This window comes from Ambystoma mexicanum, chromosome 3p, assembly GCF_040938575.1.
Source record: "Ambystoma mexicanum isolate Mex_15411 chromosome 3p, UKY_AmexF1_1, whole genome shotgun sequence".
NCBI classification, from domain to species: Eukaryota; Metazoa; Chordata; class Amphibia; order Caudata; family Ambystomatidae; genus Ambystoma; species Ambystoma mexicanum.
The window spans coordinates 1142312878-1142336657 of NC_090925.1; positions in this window are offsets into that span (position 1 = coordinate 1142312878).

Here is a 23780-nt window from a genome sequence, read left to right on the forward strand (position 1 = left end):
AAAGAAAAGCAAACTTCATGGTCAAGAGTCCCAATATATAGAAGGAAGAGATGTACTGGCACAAGAGAGAGGCACATGGGCAGGAGCATCAGACGCTGAGAGGCTGGAGGCCTGAAACACATGCCTTGAGTGCCCTTGCCCACCTATAACCACATCCGGCGCAACTCTGCTCTTCCTCTTGGCCCAAAACCTTCTTCGGCCTCGATAGAGCATCGTCGCCCATGGGAAAAGATATGAACCTCCACACTCAGTGTTCCCCTGCCATGGTCCCTGCCCATTTCCAAGGTACAATCCACCTATGAGTCCTTGGAATTATACACAACGTTTGTTCCTAGTTCCAGCCATGATGGCTGAAAGTGGTTATTTGGCCCAGTTGGCCTGGGGTGGTGCCAGACCCACAAAATCGGCCCCCCTTCGGTTAAAGCTCAGCGTTCCCGTTGGAGGCCTGGGCGAAAATACCAAGAGCAGTATGGTAAGCAGCTACAGACTCTCCAAAACAATGGCTGATCCACACTCATCCAACTCCCCCTATTCAAATCCAGCAGCAGCCTCGCTTCCCGCCCGGGAACACCACGCTCTGAGATTTGTTTCCCTTAACGTCAGAGGATTAAACTCCCCTGCCAAGCGCAAATTGATCTTACAAAAGCTCCAAGATGAAGATGCAGCAGTGATACTGCTCCAGGAAGCTCACCTATTACCAGCAGACTTTGGGCGCCAACTCTACGCCTCAGGTGGCACCAAGAGAGGGAGCACCGCTGTTCTCTTTGGGAAGTGGCTAAACACCCAGATATTGGAAACAAAACTATGCCCAGACAGTCGATTTGTGGCGGTGAAATGCCTATTGTTGGGATAGTTATATACTTTCATCTCAGTGTACGCCCCCAAAATGTGTCAAGTCGCCTTCTATGAGGCTCTGGGTGCCACTCATTCTCCCTTTATAGAGGGCCAATGGTAATTGGGGTGACTTCAATGGAGTTCCGGATCCCTCAAAGACAAATCGCACCCACATTCCCCTGGAGACTTTACGTTGGCACTTGGACTGCTACGCCTATTTAGGTCCCTAGAGGAGGTAGACTCATGGCGGGTGCTTCACCCCTCAGAGAGAGACTTCTCCTTTTATTCCTATGTCCATAGAACATTCTCAAGAATACAAGAATAGATCTCCTCTTGACGTCCCCGCAAGTGCTCGCCTACGCCAATGAGGTGTCTATAGGATCAAGGATCTTATCCGACCATGCCCCGGTAACCCCGGAGATCCGAGTACACAAGCCAACTCCCACCGTCCAACGCAGATGGACTTTATATGACCCGATACTTAACGAGATGCCGCTAAGAGACGCAATAGCAACATCAATTAAGAACTTCTTCGAAGAAAACCCTAGCAAATATACCTCCCCTGCAAATACCTGGGATGCTATGAAATCGGTAATTCGATGAGAGTTGATAGCCCAAGGAGTGGCTTTCCACAGGAGCAGGCGAAAAACCCACCTGATCCTCGGGGAAGAACTCTGGAAAGCAGAAGAGACTCACAAAGAGAAGGGCTAGTCCCCACAGACACAACAAGCTATCCGTTCTGCGCAGAAAAAGATTGAGGCTCACTATGCCGAGCATATAGCACAACGACTGGCGAAAGCCAAGCAATTCTACTATGCAAAGAACAATAAAGGGAACAAATTACTGGTGGCTAAACTTGCCAAAATATAGAGAGCAACACAATCTTCGGACTATGAGACCTGCAGGTCAGAATACTGTACTCAGAACTGACAAAACTACGGCTGGCAGTGAACCACCTGGCACTGGTGATGAGCGCACTACCAAGAGACCTGAAGGAGCAGACAGAATACCTGCAGAAAGCAGCTCTTCTCCAATTGCGAGACTCAGCCCCAGACATCCTGGACGCTCCTATCTCAGGTGAGGAGGTAGAGGAAGCAATAAAATCCCTTAAATCCCAAGCTCCTGGCCCCGATGGATACTCCACCAGATTCTACAAGATTTTTAGGCCCCAACTGCTTACTCCACTAGTGAAGCTCTTTAACTCCTTTAGGGACATGGGCGCGGTTACCCCCTCCATGCAAGAATCAATCACCGTCCTCCTACCCAAACCTGGGGGATCCCGAGGAACCCTGCTTCTTACAGACCAAATGCCCTGCTGATCATTGGTGCCAACATCTACTCTAAGATCCTTGCGATGTGTCTTTCTCACATATTGCCTGATATAATCCATCCTGACCAGACCGGGTTTATTAAGAACAGATCCACACATGATAAAATCTGTAGAGCTCTGGACTAGGTGGACCTGGCCGCTCAGGACTCTCAGGGACTAGTACTTATGGCCCTCAATGCTACTTAAGCGTTTGACAAGGTGGACTGGACCTTTATGAGACTCACCTTAGAAGCCATTGGGTTTGGGCCAGAGTTCCAAGCCATGGTCCTGGCTAACTATAAATCACCAAAGACCCTCCTTAAGATCAATGGCACCCTCTCCAATCCAATCTCCCTGACCTGTGGGACTAGGAAAGGATGTCCGCTATCCCTGCTCCTATTTGCATTGATCATGGAACCTTTCGCCCAAAGAATCAGGCTGAATAACCTTCTGAAGTGTCTCCAGGTCGACCCCTCACAACATAAAATCGCCTTGTACGCAGATGACGTCCTGCTCACATCTCAGAGCCCTGCTCCTCACTGACGCATGCCCTAGTCGAAATAGACAGCTAAGGAAGGGTCACTGGCTTCTCCATCAACTTTGACAAGTCTGCGGCTCTGGGGATAGGCATAGCCCAAGCGGAACAGGAAGCCCGAGGATTGTTTATCGCGTAAATTTCCCCCCACTCTTTAAAGAACTGGAAGACGACCTGAAGCGCTGGACGTCCCAAGAAATATCACTAATGGGCCGCATCACTGCCTGCAAAATGAACCTCCTCCTGAGATTCCTGTATGCCTGCTCATCCCTCCCTGTTACAATCCCGGCGCCAGCCCTCCACGACTTGCAGAGGAAAATGCTATGATTCATCTAGATGGGAAAAAAGCCTAGGATTCTCTAAAAAATGATGCTAGGTAATGCAAGACTAGGCGGTCTGGGGGTCCCCGACCTGCAGGGATACCAGATGACAGCACAACTTTCATGCACCCAAGCATGGCAGGTATCCACTGGTCACCCTAGATGGGTGCAGCTTGAACAATCACGCCTATCTCTCACACTGCGCTCTCTCCTACACATCTCACCCCTGATGCGGCAGCAATGGGAGGGACTACTGTCATCCACCAGGCACACTATAGGCACTTGGGACAGGGCCCTAAAGCAGAAGGGGATCCCTAAAGGAATGAGCCCCTCATCCCCGGTGTTCCTTAACCCAGCTTTTTCACCCGGGGCAAATCCCCAGAACTTCAAAACTTGGATTTCAGGGGGCCTGGAGACTCTGGGACAGCTTTTTGAGTGGGGACTTCCCTGTACGTTCAAACAATGTAAGGAAGCCTTCCGGCTTCAGGAAAAAGATTCTCCTACATCCAGCTTCACAACTGGTGTTCCCACCTGCAAACCCATCAAGCAGCAACTCGCCCCCCCTACGGCCCTCAAACTGACTCTCAAAGATCTCCCGACCCAAGGCAAGACCTCCACTTTATATAGACGCTTGCAGGGAGACTTCCTCGCCTCAAAAACTCGATGCATGGCACAATGGGAGGCAGACCTAGGCCACCCTGTGAAGGATCAGTCTTGGGTAGACATATGGACCCGCACCCACTCATCATCTGCCTGCGTCACTAACAGGGAATGTGCTTACAAAATCTTGCTGCACTGGTACTACCCCCCTTAGGCTCCACCATATGAACCGCGCACTCGACCCTGCTTGCTGGAGACAATGCAGTCATTCGGGGTCCTTTTTCCACATGCGGTGGACGTGCCCAAAGGCCCAACAATTCCCAGAGAATAATGCATGGCAACAAGCTAAAACAGACGGATTTGGTGGATCATAATGCAGTAAAGTTTATGGCTGCAAGGCTGCTTTTGTCTCAAAAGGAAAGCAGTTGTCGCCCCGTTGTTGTATAACCCCCCAATTAACCCGGCTTTCTGTTCACTGGCAGGAGGAGCAGCTATACCTATCATAAATAGATTTTATTGTTTAAATTAATTGGAGGATTTACTAGGAGTAGATCTTAATACTCTGGTTGTGCTTCAAGACAAGATCTTACCTAGGACGTCTTCCTCAAATGACTTTTCGTTGTACTGTAAAGAAATTATTTTGGTGGACACAGCAAATGACGTTAATGTGGTATACGATCTATCTGGACTATTTTTCCCTTCTCCCCAGAAGGGATCCACCCCCTTTGAGGCTAGCGCGGTGAGTCCGCTCTAGGGGTCTGAGCAAGTGGGACCTAATTGGGAGTGACTCCCCTCTCTGGGGCAAGAACTCCCATTTCAGTAAGGAACTCCCTGTTCAGAACACATTATCCGCCTACATGGGGACTGGAAAGACTGTTCTTATTTCTATTTTGGTTTTTCCTGGTTGTGACATTTCTTCAATCTCTTTGGCTTCAGGTAATGCACAATACCACAGTCAAAGAAGAACGTCACACCCCATTTGTTTGTAATGATGTACATAAAACCGCAAGGGATGTGGAAGCAGACGAGCGATTCCTACCCAGAGGAGAGTTTCTGAAAGTAAAATGCCCTGGAGGGGAAGAGCCACGATAGCCCACAGAGACAGTGGTATCATGGAGAGCAACCAAAACACTCACAAGACGCTGGAAGGCTAGCATCCTGACCAGCAAGGAGTACTGGGTCAAGAGATGGGGATGGTAAAGCAACCATCTTGCCTGGTGGTGCAATCACATGGATGCTGTTGTGAGCCTCGGCCTCGTTAACTGATGACGAGACCAGACTAAAGTGGAGTGACCAGATTTTCAAGCTCGGCAATAGGAGTGAACTGGGGCTAATTTAATAAGCTAGCTTTAGGTGTAAATAGAAAAAATGACTTAGGAACTTACTTAAGCCACTAATTTAGCTTAGTAAATCATCCCCACGTATATATTTGTATTGGGCTGATTTACAAAGCTAAAAAGAATACTGTAAATAAATCTAAATGTACTAAGCTAAAAAAAAAGATGTAAGTAGAAAAAATGACTTAGGCACTTACTTAAGCTATGTATTTAATTTAGTAAATTAGCCCCAACTAATTGCAGAGCCGAGCACTCGCCAGCTTAAGGGAAGAAAATGCTCCTGAAGAGCTAATGAAAAGGAGAGGCGAGAACAGTAATATCCAAGGGTGGCGAAAGCACAAGGGTTACAGGAGCCAAGAAAACCTGAAGGGGCAGACGCCCCACTGAGACTGAGCGAAAGTAAGCCTGTCAGAGGGCCAGCGGACTTTGGGAATTCCAAGAACTCTGAAATATAATTAACAGAACTGGAGAGAGAGAGAGAGAGAGAGAGTGAGACAGAGAGAGAGAGAGAGAGAGAGAGAGACAGAGAGAGAGAGAGAAAACCTGGAGTGTTCCTGTCCTGGTATCAGGTAATATTTTCACCACCAAAAATATCGCCGTACATATGGTCGTCGGGAACGGCCATAGGCGATATTTTTGGTGTCAAAAATATTAGGTGCGGGGGTGGCGGTGGTGTCCCCCGCACATAAAAAAATGATGCGGGGCTTGCAGGGGTGTCCCCCGCAGGGTCCATGTGTTATTTTCGCCGCAAAAATATGGGGACATTTTTGTATGGCGATATTTTTGCGGCGAAAATATCACATGGAACCCCTGTCCTTAGGTTTAAAACAAAATCATTGTCAACCATCAAGTCAGGAACTGGGAGAATTGTATTAGAATAACCCTTTCCCTTTTCTTCCTGGAGAGAGAGAATCATACAAAACTGAGATTTGACATATAGTTTTGTGGGACATTGAGGATCATTTAAAATCTATTGAAAAGAGATCCAAGTGAATGGGCCAGGCAGAAGGCAAGGACATGGCCTATTGCTTTAGCCTCCTTTTTTTGTTATTTTTTCCTAAGTGTTAGGCCCAGTAAGCTATTAGGATTTTGACTCAGCTCTATTTCGTTTGCACTCTGACAAGGTCAGATTACACAGTTCAAGCAATACGCTGTGCAAGTTCCTGTTTGCACAACTTATGTGGCAAGACCAGATTCCACAGTTCAAGCCATACGCAGTGTATGTTCCTGCGTACACCTCTTGTCTGACAAGGTCAGATTCTACAGTTCAAAGAATGCACAGTGTATGTATTTGTGTACACCTTTGATTTTGTATTTATTTATTTGTTTTGGTTATAAAATAACCTCTACAAAAAAAGAAAACAACATTTTTAAAAAGAACAGCATGCTAAGTCAACATAACAAACTTAATAATTCATCATAAAATAATTCATCATAAAATTAAACTGACAATAAGTTCTACAAATTCACATAACACAACATGAGCCGTAATATCAAATAGTTCACATAGATCACAGAAAATCAAACATTTACCATATACACTAATATTCACTTCATATCTAAAAAAGGACAGATCTAATGATGGACCTTCCTCAATACACATTAAAATACAAATATAAACAAACAGAATTCATATTTACAAGCATCAATTTGTCAGTCTGACTTCTGACATAGTTTACACACCTCAGAAAGAAAGTGTAATACTGCTATTTTTATCAGGACTGATTTACTGTGGATCATATCCCACCATAAAGTGGCCACATAAACTTGTTCTTGATTCAGAACAACATTTTTGAATTGTTGAATACACTCCATCCTAAGAGCTGGACATTCTGTCAACAGATGCAACAATGTTTCCTTACAATCCGCCACTCTACAGAAGCTGCAGAATGACATTTCTGCAGTTATGTCACCACAAACCTACATGTTCTCTCTTGTCTTCAAGCCATTAAATCTTATCCTCATAAAATCATGTCATCGATCCTTATCTGGGAATCTTACCAGATTAGGTTCAAGACACCCCATATTTTTTTGATGACAGACAAGCTGGGAATACAGTTTGGAAGCCAATACTGTGTTCACTGTTCAGGCCCAATCATTCTGTTGTACAAGCCTTTTTCACCCTTAATGGATCAAATAGGAAAGTAGCCACTGTTGACCCCAATTTTGCAAGAGACTGAGCATATTCTTCTTTTAACATTGATACATAAACTGTCTCTATCAAATCTTGGCACAGCCCTTTACCTAATAGTGCATATAGTGTTATGGTAAGACAAGCATAGAGGTTCTGACACAAGGACAACCGTCTCCATACCACCATACTTTCGACAGATTGCAATTCCAGCTCGCATCTGATTGCTGAGAGTGGAACAGATTTTGGTAGGCAGTATGTAGTGGAACACCAAATCAATGCTTCCAGTTTGTTCATCTCATCCCTTATCCTTACTGGGACCAATTGAAGGCCATAGCACAATTGTGGTATGATCGTTGAAGAGTAAAAACGAATCAGGGGAAGCATTGAAAATGTGCCGATGTTTTTATCTATTTCTTTCATGTGTGCGATTTGTTTGTTTACTTTCTCATATAAAAAAAAATGACGATACATTATTAATTTCATAATGTCCTCAATGGTGAACTTAACATCCCAGGCACAGTCTTTCAAACCTTCCAGATGAGGGTGTGTCTGGTCCTTACATTCATAAAGAGATCTGAAACGCCCCCCTACCCCACCCCACACCTCCTCCTCCGAGACAGTATTGGTTTGAACTATCGATTGTGTTGTTTCTACAGCATTTACCTATACCCAAAATTGCCTGGAGCTACCATCTTTTAGTGCAGCAATCATTTTTTCACTGTCATTCTGATACATACGATACACCTTTAGCCAGTTTTTCAGCTTGTGTTTTGCTTTCTTGACCACCTCATATTTAGCTTTTAATGAATTACATGTTTTCCAAATCTGACAAATTTCTTTGCAGCATATATTTTTCTCTGCTTGTACCACACTGTCAAAACCATGTTTATGCCTTTGAGTTGTTGGCATCACAGGTGGTCTCTTCACAGATTGTTTAATTAGAGACTCACTATAGGGACCAAAACAAGTATTTGTTCATAATGACAGATTAGTATCCATATTAGAGGCACTGAAGTCAGCCATTAATACAGTATTTAATTTAAATACATTCAACTTATGCCAGAAGATTCTCGATTTGTTATTTTTCACAATGAGTGGTACCTTATAATACTTCCTGGTCACTAAACTTGTTTTTTTTAAATATTAAACTCTTTCAAGAGATCACTTAGGATTCTTGACATGAATATATAGTCAATTGTTGATATCCGCTTACCATCTGACCATGTAGTAGGGTCTGTGGCTATGTCTTGAAGTACATTTACAGAATAGAGGCCCCAACTTGAAAACATTTCTTGCCAGATTTTGACATTGGAGAGTCTTCCTTTTACACCCGCCGGGGGACTGCCCAGTATGATGTTTTTATTATTTAGTTGGACCAGGGTCAGCAGTCCTAAGCCCGACTCACTGTCAGCACCATTCACTCTATACGTCAAGATTTCTGCATTTAGGTCACCCGCTATGATTGTCTGTGCCCCGGATGTATTGAACAGCCAGTCTTCAATGAGAACATTTATCTTTCTTATGGTCACAAGAAGGCTAGATTGAGGATTCCAATATATATTTAAAAGAAAGATAAATTGACAAGATGATCTTAACATTAACTCCAACAACACAGCCAACACTCCTTTGGATACATGTACACATTTCTTCACTTCTGCTCGTACGTCAAAACCATCTAATCTCTGAGGGGTGGTCAAGCATGTTTTTTGGATGCATATTATTGAATATTGACTTAACAAGTAACATAATTCCAAGGAGGCAAATAAATTTGATGAATCTCTAGAATTCCAAAATATTAAAGAAAACTTGTGGGGTTGGCTAAAGCTCGGTTTTTAAGAGTTGGAGTTGGGAGATGGAATCTCATAGACTGAGGGCAAGCCACCTCCAATTATGGTCTTGCTCTTCTCCTTGAGCACAGCTACCACTCTTCAGCTCTACCTCCCTGCCCTGTTTCCCTGATCTTAAAGGAATGATTTGTTTGGTATACTGCAAATTCGAAAACCGTTGACTAAAATTTAGGAGATCATATCCTAACGTATTAAATTGATTTACCTCTGCTAATGAAAGCTTTGTAAATTGCATGAAAATGAAAGACCAAACGGACATGGTCGTATCGCTCAGGATGGACAAAATCGACCAATTTTATATCTGCTGTGGTAATGAGTCTAAGGCTCGAGATTTCGTTTTGGAGTGCTAACACTCTTCACCTATTCAGAGTGTCTGTGCCGCCATAACCAAACATATAATGCAAGATCACACTCGGATCATATGGGTAGCATGCTTGCCTCCATTGGACCTTATTTAGAATACTATTGAACACTAACTTGGGCCCCATAGGCTCTGTCGTGGCCTCAGTATTAGCCAAACTTAGTTCTGGTTTCTCCCCAGGCCTAAGATTATTACAGACGCAACTCTGGGATTGGCTATCTGACTCTTTGGCTCACATCATCTAAGGGGACTGTCCCATGTGAATCGCAACGCTGAAATCTCAAGGAATCAGCAGTCATGTTTGATTCAAGTCCTTGAGCTGACATGGGGTGATTTGAAAGGATTGCCTCCTCCCCTTTTGAGAGAAGTAATTTCCCACCATGAAGATCTTCAATTACGCATGACCCAGTCCTAGCTCACTGATCATTCGTACTTCTCACTGTGTCCACCATTTTCTCCATCATTAGTTTGGTAGACAATTGGTCCTCTCTCGGGTTATTAGCCTAAGGATTTCTTCCAGAACCAATTTTGGTTCTATTTCTGAGGTCATTGGTCTATGGAGTGCTGTTTTTAGGATCAGTTATCCATGTGATCTCGCTAACCTCCTCGGAACCTTCCAAGGCTTCCCCATTACCCTAAATTCCTTTTTCTTGGTTTTGATTTGCAGAAACAGTACGCAAATTAGATTGATTTTTTTCACTTTTTTTCCTTTGTGTTTCATGGCATTTGTCAAGGAATCCATGGCATCAATGAAGAGGCCCTGTGATAAACTTTCAGTCCAAGGGCAAACCCCTTTCTCACCTCCAGATTTATTATATCAGTGGCTGCAATCTTGATACAATCATCCACCTCGCTAACTAAAGAACAGTCAGAATTGATATCGAGGCTATCCGCAATCTCTTCCCTTACTATATTTCACCACAAATTTCTAGTAGGTTTATTAATATCTTTGCAGATGGCAGATTTTTTCATTCTGGTGTAGTCTCCAGCTTTATTCTTTTTCTGCCCCTTTTTAGTCAGATAATAACTATCCCTTAGACTGGATGTATTTTCTGATTGCGGACTGCTATTGTTTTTTTCTCTATTGTCTATGGAACCTTCCTTTTTAACCATTTCAGCATTCGAGCTTGGGTACGTCGGAAAGTCTACAATATCAGAGGAAGGGATTGCACACCATTAACTTGATCTCTCTCTTCCCATGGTATTAAGGCCAAATTATTGGGTAATGATAGCCCGTAAGCACTTTGTGTGCTCCCTTAATCCCAATAGGATAGAATCTTGCAACCCCCAGTGTCATTTGAGTTTGTCCCTTTCTCCGAGATTGTGACTGGCCCTTGATCCGAGGGAAGGGAAGCATCCATCCGCTCTCCCTGTCTCAAGGGGTATTGAAACAGGGCCAAGAGTGACATTTCTCCTACACCAAAAATGGGGGGTGTCCATAAAAGACAGATCTACTGGACCAGTAGACGGTAGAGCCTGCTGGCTGATATGAATGGCAGGCCATGTCTCAGATGCAGGCATAGGGGAAGAGGCCATTGATTCCAACAAGAGCAGCAAGAGCTCCCCTCCTTGATGAGCAGATACAGCCTCCTCCAGTTTCGATGGGGGGGAGGGTGAAGTTCAACGGAAGCACCTGGACTCTTGCCATGGTGTTTCTTTTCGGGGGGGAAGGGGTGAAGACTAGAAGAGCAGACAAAATATCATGGTACAGCCCTGCCCCATCCGACTTCTCTTTCCTGGTATTTGGTTTCAGTTTCCCTTTGAGTGTGCGGACTACAATCTGTGAGGTGGCCCGAAAACAGTAAAACCTCTTTGTCCTAGCATACAGAAATTACAAGTGTAAGAACAATGGAGGCACAAGCATCAACTCACCCTACCTCCCCCATGACCTATTGGACAGCAAACAGGCACTCGTGGGTACTCCGGGATGCGCGCGCGTAGATTCATGTGTCACATGCCTCAAATAGGAGTGTCTCACAGTGGGGGCGTGGGTTCCAGCAATTAGCGTCTTCCAACAGTATCGTGCAGAACGGTGTCCAGTTCCAATTCAATCCTGTATTCACCGCCTGGTGTCTCCAGGCAAACACACTTTTAGGCTCTCCAGGATGCGTACACCTTTTATGTTTTTCAAATACAGTATCGTTGTAATCACATATTTTTTAATGGACTTTTTTGTCATTGTACATGCGACATATATAGATACATTTTAAATCATTAATATCTCAAAATAAACATATACGATTTTCAAATTTTATTTTTCACTGCACCAATTCATGGTGAAATCTAGTTCATTAAGAGATGTCAAAGTAAAAACAGCCTTGACTCTCCAGCCAAATATACATCAGGGAATGATCTTCGAAATAAACAAGTCTAAAACAAAGATAATGATACTGGAAAAGCTGAACAGGAAACGAGAAAAATCGAACTGGTACGTGGAAGGCGTCAGAGTGGAACAAGTCTCGGAATTTAAATACTTAGACGTCATGCTCGACAGACAGTCATGCTGCTGTTTTGCTATGTTAAAATAATCAGTGTATAATAATTTTCTGTGATTTATTCACTAGTTTTCAATTTTTGTATCACTTTAAATAAATTTTGATACATTTTTTCTAAACATACTTTGCTCTGGACATATCTTTTCTGCTTTTTGATGTTATTATAATACTCCGGTCCAGAGGCTAGAGTTACCCTGCTCTTTTCAGTGTTTGCACAAAATGATAGACAACAAAGACACAAAACAATCAACTTGAGTCTACATAAAAACCACTCAGGGTACGCAGACTTCCTGCCCTACATAGCCAAACCCTCCTCTCTACCGTTTTGCCTGCAAATATAGCACCTTAGCCACGGACAAAAAGCCACAATACATGTGAAATGAGGAAGGTTTCATGCACTGGTAGGCTGCAGTGTGGTAAAAGTGACATAGTGCATCCCACATTAACTACAATATGTGCACACTTCATCTGACTCCAACAGACAAGAAAGGAACTCGTCACAATATGATACTTATCGCAGGCCCTGTAGGCTGCGTGTGGCCATCACCGTGCCCTTCTGCTGCTCATTGCAAGCGGTGTTGGAGGTGGCCAGACATTATAAAGGAGGGGGGTATTGTACTCTTGCCCCACCCTAGAGATGCCGCTGGAAAATGCTCTTGCTTTCAGGAGACTGCACGTACCCTACATAGATACGCTCACTCCTAATATTCCTTTAAAGGATGGGGCCTCATTACGAGTTTGGTGGTAATTCGGCAGCAAATTTGCTGAATTACCATGAGATCCTCTTACCGTTAAATCTACACACCATTACCGTTGCCGCCACCTGGTTCAAAGGGTGTACCACAGGATTAAAAGTGGAGGAAGGGCAGTGTCAGTCCCCATGGACTCCATGGGGATTTTGGTGGGATTGCCGCATGGTAATTCAATAGACTTTTGGGATTAAAGTGGAGGATTTACCTCCAGCATGCTGGAGGAAAGTCCTCCACTTACTTGCCAAACTTGGGATTTGGCAGAGTGGTAAAAACAGCAGTAATTCTGCTATCACCAAAGAAAAGTGGCGGTAACCACCATTTTTTACCACTCTGCCAAACTTGGAATGAGCCCCATCATATGTCCCGGTAGGCTAGCTCAGCGGCAACGTGCTCGCCTTGGAAACAAGACGACATGAAGCAACACAGGATCGATCCTCGGGTCCGCACTGTAACAGCATCTCGAGAAACGCAGGCTGTGTGAGCACTTTAAAAATGCAAAAATAAAAATATATATATATATATATATATATATTGCCATGAAATTTGATAAAGGGATTGGCTGTGAACAAGATTCATATTTCTATTCATAAACTTTTACCTGTCTTCGACTTGTTACAGATGCACCTTCGGGTGGCCGAGAGCAGGGAATTCAGGTATTTCAAGCTATTTTAGTTGCCATTGCAATCTACTCTGAAAGGTTCTGTGCCACCTTCTATAGGGATGTGTCTTCCTGCATGTTTCAGGAGTGTGTTCATCTTGCTCCGGTTGGCCTGGCTTATGACCTACTTTAGATGGAGTGATGTTTTACCAGCTCTGCCTGACGCTCAGAAAAGGTTGTGCATTCTTCTTGTATATTACAACATTCAACAAGGGAATTCTTTAATGTTCTTGCGCGGCTGTGTAGCTGTTTACTAATGAGTGAAGATAAGAACGCGTGGATTAGGCCGCACAGCAAGAGATTCGCACTGCGAGGTGCCAGCTTGTCGAAAACATGGATCGCACCATTTTAAAGCCTGTTGCGTTTTCATTACATTCTCAGAGAAGAAAGAGTGTTACATCCAAGGTCTCTAATTTTTTTTCGAAAAATGAGGTTATTATGTATAATTGCGGAATGAAGCAGCCTTTGAGAAAATAATTTGCAGTTTATTGTTGTTACGTAGCTTGTTATCAAGACCTGCCCCCCAGAGTTTCAAAGATGTACCAATAGATCACCATCAAAAGATGAATAAAGGGATTTTATGCTTTGGCCCTTTGCAGGGACTGAACATAATAAATGTTGATGAAGATACAGTTTATTTTATCTGTATTCTGCGATCCTTTGGGCTTGGATGGTGTCGATTAAAATATGCCAAAGTGTAACTGTATCAAGCCAGGCGAATCAGGATACACTAAAATGTATCTCTCTGTGCCTGGATTGTGTGAAGATCACATGCAATGTTTCAAGAAAAATGATAGTTTGTGCTTTCATTTATTGCTGCTTAAGATGTAAGCACAACTGTTATACAGGAGAAGACACAACAACCTGAGCGCTGGCAGCCACTAGGGATAACAAGCATGGCCGAAGCGTAAAGTGCATCACTGCATGTTCCAGGAATTTGGGGTGCAAATTGTGTCACTGGAGAAACCCTCATATTATTACAGGTATGCAAGTTTTGGTTACTCACAGTTGCTCTTCTTGGCAGGTGTTGCTTGTGGCTGACGTGTAGAAAGGAGAGAAATTGGAATATGTCCCCCAAAGCATCCAGAGGCCAATAAATGGGCTCTGTGCACCTCAGGGGCAGCAACCTTGGGGAACCCTCTTGGGGAAGAAAACCCAAAGTCTTGAAATCCGAGAAAGGTTCCAAGTTCCAGTTGGAAAGAGGTTGGGGTGCAGCTGTTAGATTGTAGAGGAGTGGAATAGGAAACAATCCAGATGGAACAGGCAAGCAGTCAGATGTTCCAAGTATTCTCCAGAAGTAAGCCGCTGCGATCCGAGAGCAGCTTGTAGCTGAATTCTGGATGGGAAGTGCTGCCGAGAAAGTAGCACTATGAGGCTGCAGAATACCACAGGCAGGGGGATGAAATTTCAGGATGGTAGTCTACTGCCGAGAAGGTGGCACAAGGGACGTCGCCAGAATGCAAGGGGCGTCCGAGAGAGGAAGAGCTAAAGAAAGTGCAAGTTGAGAAAAAATAGAGTTGCCGAGCGAAGCGGCCAGAAGCAGGGGATAAAGCAAACAGGTAAAAGGAACCACGAAGAAATATCACAGCGCGGTCAGGAGAGAGGGGGAAAAGAGACAGAACCGAGGAGAGGGGGGAACAGGAACCACGAGGTAACACGGTGAAGGAAGACGAAGAAAGGAACGTGGTCAAAGTCAGAGGCTGAAGAAAAAAGAACACTAAGAAGTAGAACTAAGAAACAGTGCTGAGGCTCAAGAGCTTAAGTCAGCACGAAGAGAAACAGAAGTGACACACCTACCCGTTCGTAGTGTTGACAGATATAGAAAGGGGAAGGTGCACATCACCATTCTGAAAAAAGACTAGACTGCTCCATAGGAAATACTGAGATGGAACCGAGGAGGTGCCATCTTGCTTTCCATTGTCCATAACGTGGGTGGTGCTTCCTCCATCTCCTCCATAGCAATCCTGAAGGAATCCTAACACATATACGAGTTAGAGGGGCTGGCCATCAGCCTCTTTGTCCTGGCTCATCCTGCCCTTCAAGAGGTGTTTTCCTTCCCACACATCCAGGTAGCATTTGATAGCTTAGTGTAATAAATATAGCAAAGACTAATTTTTATTGGAATGTTACAATGCAACAGTGGTTTATATTTTGTTTACAAATCATTACGCTGCATTGTAATGGTTCTACCTAAAGTATAAAATGAAGCATTTGCTTTTTATTTTATAATCTGTAATTGTTGATCTGTAGGGCATGCCAATTGTTTACATATTTATTGCATGTATGATTTGTTGACAGCCCGTATTGATCAGGACCCAGATCAATTCAATTACATCATAGTGGAACAGTTGGCTCTGGGAACCACACCCATATTAGTAGTATAGTGGTTTGTCATTTATAAAGCGTGTTTATCTCATTAGTATGGTCTCAACCTGCATGTGATGGGAACGCCCCGGGGGGCAGAGGTCCAAGGTATGGGAAAATTGTGCGAATTATTACAATGCATGTGTGCATTTGGCCAAAATAGGGAGTTAGGTGGGCTGGCCGAGCTCTAGTAAGCTAGCCATGAAGGTCAAGCATGTGGATGGGTGCTGAGATATTCAGGAGAGTGAGCGAGTGCAAGAGACTCATTATGTGCAATGAAGTATACGATTAACAGTTATTAACTCCTAACCCCTAACCTACTAATCACGAATCCCTTGCTAATATTTACAACTCAGTCCATAGCTCTTTGGTGAAAAATATTGGTGCAGATTGTTAGTAAAAATTGGCTAACTTTTAGAGATTTGCCAGCACAAGCCCTGTGATGTTGCTTGGAAAATAAACGTACAAAAGCTGCTTCTGCATGAAGATGTGAGCTAAGGAATGTGAAAAGTGACGTTGCTCATAGAAGCCCCATTGTTCATGTTCTGCTGCAGGAAGCTAGCACAGAGAAATTAACTTTTGGCATCATTTGCTGCCCTGAATCTCAGTGGAAAGGTGGCAGGTAAAACAGGTATTCTCTGAACAGTTCCAGGAGGTTTGGTCGGAGGAGATGGTGTCTAATTGACATGTGACATCAGAGTCAGGAACAGGAAATTCTTACACTTGCCATAGGGGAATTTCCAATAAGAGGCAGGTTGAGGAGCGAGCATTTAAAAGGGGATGTGCAGAGAGAAAAAAATAGACTGTATCTCAAAAAAAGGTTGTCTCTCAAAAGGACTGTCTCTCGAGGAACTGGCTTTTTATGCTGACTGTCGCACCTTGCTCGGTTTGTTGCTGCTGCAGTGGAAGGAGCGAGTGCTAAGGGGGAGTCCCAGCCATGCCCCACAGAGGGCACACTGAACCGATGCTTTGCTGACTCGGCTGGTCTGAATATTTTAAGCATTATTTAGATGAGAGAAACAAGTCAAAGTGAGGTGTGTGTAGTTTTTACCAACATAGGTAGCTATTTTCATGTGTTTTTCTTCACCGTCCAAGAAGCAGATTTCACATATATAAACTGAAAGCTTCAGTTTCTGCTAAAGTGAACAATACTTTTCAAGGCCCTTAGATAGCAGTGTTTTGGATGGCAGCACTAGAAGTTTAATTAAAATATATTGTGGGAGCAAGTGTTTTATCGTGGCGGAGGCAGTTACTGTGAAGTGTGCCCACAGCTCTGTTTTGACCTGACGTGTGGCATTTGCTATCACTGAAAAAGGGAAAATATGTAATAGCTGTGTGCGCTTTCATTTCTGTATTGTAGAAGACGTCATAATGAACAAATTGCATTGCACATGTCATGTCGTTTTTATTACTCATAAACCATAATTGCTTATAAAGTACCTGAAGAGAATTAGATCAGTTTTGGTCTATTTATTGTGTGGTCTAGTTACTTGTGATGACATATAGACAGGTACAAAGCTAAGGAGGTATATTTACTACCGCTGACGGTAAAAAGCAAGATTCACCAAAACAATGTAAACTGGGGGAAATCATAAAGAGATGATTCCCCATATTACAATCTTCAGGTGACCTGGTAAGTCTATGCGCCATAAGTTTATACACCATACCACCAAAGTGTAAGATGGGGTCCTAGTACACACCAGGTCCTGTTTTTAGCTTGCCGCTCATTATCACAATATAAGATTTACAAGAGCAAGTCCTGTGTCTCTGGGGCCCAGGAAATACCCCAACTGGTTCTACTTAAAGTATGAAATATAGCATTTGTTTCTTATTTTCTAATCTGTAATTGTTGATCTGTAGGGCATGCTGATTGATTTCATGTTTATTGCATTTATGGTTTGTTGACGGACAGTATTGATCTGGACCCAGATCATTTCAATTACATTATAGTGGGACAGTTGGCTCCGGGAACCGCTCCCATATTAGTAGTAAAGTAGTTTGTCATTTCTAAAGCGTCTTTATCTCATTAGTATGGCCCCAACATGCATGGGAACACGCTTGGGGGGCGAGGTCCAAGGTAAGGGATAATTATCTGAATGATTAGAATGCATGTGTGCATTTGGCCAAAATAGGGAGCTAGGTTGGCTGGCCGAGCACCAGTAAGCTACCCATGAAGGACAAGCATGCGGATGGGTGCTTAAGTATTCAGGAAAGTGCGCAAGCGCAAGAGACTCGTTATGTGTCCAACTTGACCAAATTATGTTATAGGTCGTCATTGCATTCTGATAGCAGAGGTGTTGTGCTTTGTGTTTTTAGTCTGGTGTATGAAATTGACACATTATGTGTCGAGCTAGACCTGAATATTTGTTATAGGATGTCGTTGCATTCTGATGCCTATGGGTGGGTAGCTATGCCTGCGGCAGATGTCCACTGTTTTTGATGTAGCACTGTGATCAGATCTTCTTTATAATAACACCCTTATATATCCTCTAAGCACCATAGAAAGGCTATCCTGATACATCTTCTAAGCACAATAGACTGGCTACCCTCATAAATCTTCTATGTGCAATATCAGGGCTAAGTGCAATAGACAGGCCATCCTAATACATCCTCTAAGTGCAATAGACAGGCCCACCTCATACATCTTCTAAGTGGAATATCATTATTAAGTGCAATGGACAGGCTATCCTAATACATCTTCTAAACACAATAGACAGGCAACCTCAGAAATGTTCTAAGTGCAATTTCAAGGCTACCCGCATATATCCTCTATGTGCAATTCATTGACTATCCTCATCAATTTCAAAGCACAATAGACAGGCAAACATCATGGATCTTCTAGGTGCAGTACTAGGCTAAGTGCAATAGACAGGCTATCCTGATACATCTTCTAAGCACAATAGACTGGCTACCCTCATAAATCTTCTATGTGCAATATCAGGGCTAAGTGCAATAGACAGGCCATCCTAATACATCCTCTAAGTGCAATAGACAGGCCCACCTCATAAATCTTCTAAGTGGAATATCATTAATAAGTGCAATGGACAGGCTATCCTAATACATCTTCTAAACACAATAGACAGGCAACCTCAGAAATGTTCTAAGTGCAATTTCAAGGCTACCCGCATATATCCTCTATGTGCAATTCATTGACTATCCTCATCAATTTCAAAGCACAATAGACAGGCAAACATCATGGATCTTCTAGGTGCAGTACCAGGCTAAGTGCAATAGACAGGCTATACTAATACATCTTCTAAGCACAATATACAGGGTACACTCAGAAATATGTAGGTGCAATTTCAAGGCTACCTGTACATATCTTCTATATGAAATACATGGGGTAACTCACAAGATATATGATTGTAGCCCGTCTAGTGCACGCAGATCTATAAGTGTAGTGTACAGGCTATCCCTATAAAAACTTGTAGTTCCCCCAAATTCCATCTAAGTGCAACACGTTGCCCACCCCAAATTCCATCTAAGTGTAACAAATTGCCCACCCCTAAATTCCATCTAAGTGCAACACATCACACATTCCCAAGTTGCATCTAAGTGCAACACATACGGTACCAACAAAGACAAGCAACAAAGATCCTTATGAAAGAAGATTACCGAAAATGGACTAACAAAGGCACACATCACAGCGTCAAAAATATTGAAGCAGGCAAAAATAGATACATCACTGAAAGTAACTGCTAGAGCCCAATCAGCAAAAAGATATTTGCCTGCTAGAATATTCTGTGCAGTTTATAAAGAAGTAAAGTGGTGCAGGTAAGCCTATGGTTTTTAATCTGATATAGACTGCCGGCAATTGAATGGGCTAGATATGGGAAGCATTTTACATTCCAATGCAGCTTGCTTAAATATACAGCAACACGTTTCATTGGAAATGATACAAAAGGTGTTTGGCAAAATAGTTACCTTTTCTCCTAATGTGAGACTTTTGCTGGATGAGGCAACTGCCTTAAATTATTTTTAAAAAAGTGCTTTAATTGTGTACCTACATACTCAGATACAGGATATGGAGTCTCCAGCAAATAATATTTTTTTTTTATTTTTTTTTATTTGTATTTAATCATTATAGATTTTTTAACAAAATTTCGAAGTGCTAGTAGAACATCTCGCACTGTCCTGCGTGTCCTGAAGGACGAGCAAAGTTCTAAAAGAAGAAAAAGAATTGATCCAAAGGTATCGGTGGAACATTGCATTAGATCTGCGTCGGGAGGAGCACGTTAAGGATGTGTTTCATGATGTTTATTGTGGCTAACTGCCATGCCGATTTATCACCGTCCAGCAGTTTGTTCCAGCACGATTCTTCGTCTCGAAGGGTAAAATTTGTGAAGATGTCCTTCAGGTATGTGCGGCGAATATCTGTCGTCGCAGGACAGTTCAAAAGTAGGTGGCGTATAGTTTCCTTGGCCGCAGCAGAATTGCAGAAATGGCAGCAGCTGGTCGGAGATAATTGTCTGATCGCCAGAATTTCGTTGGTTTCCAGAAGATTCAATCTGATTTTTAAAAAGTAATTTCGTGCTGATCTGTTTGGAAATAATTTCGAGTACGGTTGAATAGAGTCTAGTTTCTTGGAGAAGAGAGGAAGGTGGCTAGTAAGTTTGTACTTGATAGCAAGTTCGTTGGTGTCAATCCAGTCCAGCTCTTTGATTTTTTTGGTAACTGTGACTGGATTGGTGATTAGTTCTTCTGTGTTGCAGGCGACTGAGTCCAAGATGGTCAAGACTTTGGTTTCCCATCGAGCGAGCATTTGACAGCTACCAAGTCGAATTGCTTTGCCTATCAATTGATAAGCATATGGGGCATCTTTCTGTATGCACTTCCGATACAGCAAGACACTGTTACAGTCCGTAGTTGATTTTAACGAAGAGAGAGTTAGTTCATGTCTAATTAATGTTATCGGAGTTGTTTTTGGGAGACCAAGAACTGATCTCCAGAAAGTTGCTTCTAGTTTTGGCCACAATTCTGATGGAAGGTTCGGCATTGCGTCGACGCCATATGTCAAGGATGGTATGACTTTCTTTTTGTAGAAGTCTCGTACAGTTATGATAAAGAATCTGCCAAATTTGATGTCAATTGCTTTCCTTTGTGTGGCCAGTTTGGTAGTTTTAGCGTGTAAATCCTCTTGCATTGCTTTTTCTCTGTGTGAGCTGTCTAAGGTGACTCCAAGATATTTGAAGCTTGAGACTTTCTCGATGGTGGTCGAGCCTAGTTTTAGAGATAATGTGGCTTTCTTTTTTGCAAATTTCTCGATAACCATCATTTTTGTTTTTGATTCGTTAATTTCCAAATTGTTTGCCATCATGTATTGCTGTAGGTTTGTGAGTTGGCGTTGTAAGCCTATTGGGGTGTTGTCCAAAAGGATTAGGTCGTCAGCATAAAGTAGACAGCTGATCTGTTCTCCTCCAAGTTTAGGGGGAAAGGCTCGAACCGTTTTTTCAGATTCTTGAAAATCGCCTAGGTAGGACCAAAACAAGGCCGGGGCCAGAGGACAGCCCTGTTTAACACCTCTGGCCGTTGTTATTTCTACTGTTAGTGCTCCTTGCTGGTTAAGGCGTACCCGCATGGAAGTGTTAGAGTAGAGAGCTCTGATTGGGTCAAGTATGTCCGGGGGACATTTCCATAGGGCGTGTTTCTTCCACAATCTGTCGCGATCTACTTTATCGAACGCCTGTGTTAGGTCAACGAAGATAATAAATAGACGCGGACGCCCCTCCAAGATTTTGCTTTTGAGAGAACTCAATATCAAGATGTTGGCGTTTGTCCCCAGGTTCTTTTTGAAGCCAGTTTGTAGCTTATCTTGGCACGAGGCTTCGTTGGCCCAAGGGTTGAAGTGTTTTAGGAGTAAGGACCCAAACATCTTGCCTATTGGGTCGAGGAGGGCTATAGGGCGGTAATTGACTGGGTCAGACCTGTTTCCTTTTTTGTAGATAGGCACTACATTTGCGCATTTCCACGATGGTGGGATGGATTTTGTGGTGGAACAGCGTTTGAAGATTTGGCTCAAGAGAGGTGCCCAGACTTCGGGATGGGATTTCAAGTCGAGGTTCGTAATGCCGTCAGGTCCAGGAGCATGTGATGGTTTTAACTTTTGATTAAAGCTACAATGTCTTTGATGTTGTCCAAGCAGATCCAAGAGGTGTCGTTGTTGTCCGTCAAGGGAGTTATGGTTGTAAGGCTCTTGAAAAGGGTTCGAAAGTGAGCTTCCCAAGCCTATTGGCCAATACCGTTCAGTTGACATGGCCGAGCACCTGGCGCTGTTGAGTGGAGCAAGGACCAGAAGTCTCTGGCGTGGTTGCCATTAATAGCCTTGAGGATGTCTTCCGCATCTTGTTGGTAGAGCTTATGGCGGTAGCCCCTTAGCCAAGATTTGTAGTTTTTGACGGCAGCTTTGATAATGACGGAGGACTGTGGGAAGTCAAGTTTCCGAGCTTGTCTTTTTGTTTTTCTCAGCTCTCTCTTATTTTCGGTGACTAGTTTGTCATAAGTATGTTTTTGATCTGATGTTGTTGACTTCCTTTTTCTTTGTGGGACTCTAAAGGTGGTCAATAATGGCGTGTAGTCCACATCTGTCCTGGGAGATTGATTGCTGCGGTCTTTGTATTGGGCTGTTATGGTAGTTATTGCCTTTTCAGTTATCCTGAGTCTTGTTCCTTGCGTGGTGACTTCGATGTCTGCGATCATGGTGTGGTTAGTCGGTGAGTTTGTGGACGTAGTGGAAGTAGTTTCAAGAAGGTTATGATCGCTTTCCCTTGCTTTGATCACTTTGAAAGAATTGATGTGAGGTAATAAAGAACGTGATACAAGGATGTGATCAATTGTGGTGTTTGATTTCGCTCTTTCCCAAGTTGGTAGTCTGTTTGGGTCGGAGAAGACTTGATCCAAGTTGTCAAAAGATCTGGAATTCATAAGGTTTTGCCATTTGGTTGACCTCTGGTCAGTTGGTCGTTTTTTCAATTTGAGTCCCTTTGCGTTCATAGGGGATTGACAGTTGATGTTGAGGTCACCACATAGAACTACATGGTCCGGTTGGTGTGTGACTTGCACCCAATCCAACTCTTGTTCAATTGTGTTGATAAATTTCGCACATTCAATGGTAGCTGGGTTCCAATAGACAGTGACGGTTAATAATGTCTTTGTCAGTATTTTGTTCGATTCTCTATCTCTTGTAATCCAGTTTAGCTTTACCATCAGCATGAAGTGATTTTCTTTTAGCTTTTGTGAATTGATTAGGCCTCGTCCACTGCGGATCGCAATAAGAAGGCCCGCTGTTGGACGGCCTAGAGGGCCCTTCTTGGCCAGCACTGTATGAATCTCATAACCGTCAAGGACTGGAGGGTGAAGAAGCCATGTCTCCTGTAGACAGATAATATCGTAGTTTGTTAAGTTTGTGGAACGTGGTGCTGTAAGGTGAAGGAAACCTCGAGTGTTCCATGAGCACATTTTTATTTGGTCTTGGACGTTTTGGTTCCGACAGTCTGATGTGTTGCAGTAGATCGTTTTCTCGAATGGCTATTTTTGTTGGTTTAACTTTAGGGCTTTCGGCAACCACGACCAAAGGGAGTGCAGAGACGAGCTTGAGGGTGGAATTGTTTCCGCAGGGTAGGACACGTTCTGGACTATCCTTTGAAGTTTTAGGCCTTCTTTTGAATGTTTGTGTCTGGCGAGCGACTCGGAAGCTTTAGTTATCTTGAACGTTGGGTTTAAGTTATCAGAACTTTTAGCAGGCCGAGTGATTTCTTGTTTCTGAGCCGTTTTGCTGGTGCTCGGTTTTTGGTCCGCAACGGTAGTGTTGGTTGATTTTTTTGGGGAAGAACGAAGTTTTTGGCGTGAAGGTCGAGGATGCTCAATTGCTTTTGTGGACTCCTGGGGATCTTTGTTTTTCCGATGATTGCATGTTTTGATTTCTCTCGAGGATTCAGTAAGGTCGTAGCCCATTATTAGAAGTTCCTCCAGGGCAGATTTTAGGACGTTGTTAGTTGTTTGTGACGCTATATATAGATGTGAAATCGCCCTGGAACCCTGATGGCTCGGGTCGACAATCTGAAGGTCGGCTGACTTCACTGAATGGAGTTTCGGGATGTAACTGAATAAATCGATAACTGCTCTTCTATTTAATATCACTTCGTCGTAGTTCCTAGGAATCTGCTCTAGTTTCAGTATCCATCGTATTTGAGGTTTTGAATGGTATTTGGCAGTTTTTGATTTGAAAGTCGTGCTCG